This window comes from Crotalus tigris, unplaced genomic scaffold (genome assembly GCF_016545835.1).
Source record: "Crotalus tigris isolate CLP2741 ecotype Arizona unplaced genomic scaffold, ASM1654583v1 scf7180000024471.848039, whole genome shotgun sequence".
In the NCBI taxonomy this organism is placed as follows: domain Eukaryota; kingdom Metazoa; phylum Chordata; class Lepidosauria; order Squamata; family Viperidae; genus Crotalus; species Crotalus tigris.
Genome location: NW_024100642.1, coordinates 353,026 through 355,252, shown reverse-complemented (window position 1 = coordinate 355,252; position 2,227 = coordinate 353,026).

Here is a 2,227-nt window from a genome sequence, read left to right as displayed (position 1 = left end):
TTGGCATCCTAAAGTGAGATTGATCAGGTATCCTTGAGTTGTATGGAAAGAACGGGGTCTCGGAGAGTCTGTCTCCCTTAGAGATTCCTGCCTTCCTGTCTCTGGTGTAAAAAGAGAGGACATCATTTCTCAAGTCCTGTCAGCTGAAGGGAAGTTATTACAGAAGTAAATGATGCTGCAGAAAATAGAAGGAAAGGCACCTTCAACTCCAGTTTGGTTCCTGCTTCCTGTATTCCAGTGTGGCTCAACCTTGGCAACTCTTTAAGACGGGTGGCAGGGGAATTCTGGGAGATGAAGTCCACCCATCTTAAGAGTTGCCAAGGTTGAGAAACAGCGCTCTTATGCAATCCTTTGGGCCAGGTGGCTTGCCATTTAGGCTTTGCAGTCCCCCGTTAAAAATACCCCGATTTAACTTTTCTTAGCTTCCAAGGCTAGGCTGTCCAAGGCTAGATTATCAACTCTGAAAATGAAATCAGTGAAAGCTATTTTCCCTTCTCGGTTGTCACAGAACTGGGAGGGGGCGGATGAGTGTTTTATCTTAGACATAACAAAATAGTGTTCTGTGGGAACCAAGGTCATTGCTAACTGCATTTTGGCGGGCTGTAGTTTCCATTACTGTATATTCTTGCTTTGACAGCCGGTGCAAGTAGTTAATTGGGGAACGTGATTAATGACACAATGCTGGGGTGGGAAGTTTAACTCTAACTTTGTAACCTTTGGTGGGGGGGTGTTTCAGTTTTGGATTCACCTTTGAACATGCCAAAATTATGTAGCCAAATAAACATGATCTCTAAGGAAATTCTTTTTGCTTTGGAGTTCTTTTTTGGTCTCATTTTTCGGAACCATGACATAGATATAAGTAGTCCTCAACTTATGATCCATCGCATCACAACTGTTTAAAGTTACGACAAGCTTCCTCAGAGGTACTTATGACCCAGTTTTGAATTTCTGATGGCCGTACTCCCCCCTCTCCCATGGTCACATGATCACATTTTGGGTACTCAGCTTATGGCTGCTTGCACTGTCCTGTAGTCACATAACCACAACCATTAAAAGACACTTTTTCATTTTTTTTTTGCCAAAAAGCAACATTTATTTCCAGTTTTTGTTAAATAGCAAACCATAGTGAACAATTGGCTTGCTTAATGACTGCAGTCTATTTAACGAAGAGAAGGATGAAGGGGGACAGGATAGCAGTGTTCCAATATTTCAGGGGCTGCCACAAAGAAGAGGGAGTCAAGCTATTCTCCAAGGCGCCTGAAGGCAGGACAAGAAGCAACGGATGGAAACTGATCAAGGAGAGAAGCAACTTAGTACTAAAGAGAAACTTCCTGACAGTTAGAACAATTAACCAGTGGAACAACCTGCCTCCAGAAGTGGTGAATGCTCCAACACTGGAAGTTTTTAAGAAGAGACTGGACAGCCATTTGTCCGAAATGGTATAGGGTTTCCTGCCTGAGCAAGGGGTTGGACTCGATGACCTCCAACTTTATTATTATTATATCTAGTGTTTGCTTAACAACCATGGTAAAATTGGATCAGTCACGTGGGTGGCCCACTTTATGACCGTCATGACTTAGAACCATAATGGGCAGGCTCCATTACAATCATAAGTCAAAAACTACCTGTGTAGATTGCTGAGATATTTCATGGATCAGTTTCCAAACCAGGGAGGAGAGAAATTATATATATACACACACACAAACATATATCCACAAATAGATAGACCATAATAGATAAGTTGTGATTGGATGCAATTGTGCATATTGTGGAAAAAGATATGATATGTTTGCAGGAAACCAATGTACGAAACACAATACGGAGAGAAGAGAAGAGAAAAGAGTGCCTTTCAAGGATAAAGAGGCACAGAGAAGTAGAATGAACAGGGTTGCTATAAATTACTTTTATTTCAGTTCCTTTTCTTTAATTCAAAATTTTTATTTCAGGGATGGGGTTTTTGGAGTTCGTTAATGCTTGTCGCATGACCCTGCTTGCACACCGCCCCCAAGGGAATGATGTGATTGGCAGGTAAATACATTTAATTTAAACTCTGATTTCATCTAGGTCAGGGGTATCAAACTGCCAGCGCGTGGGACAGACGCATCATGCCGAAACCGCACCCGGCAATGGGGAAAACGTGATACTTTGCGACACGTCACGTGATGTTGCGAGTTTCGCACCCCTGATCTATATGTTTGATTGCAAGGTATGTGGGCAATTTTCAAGG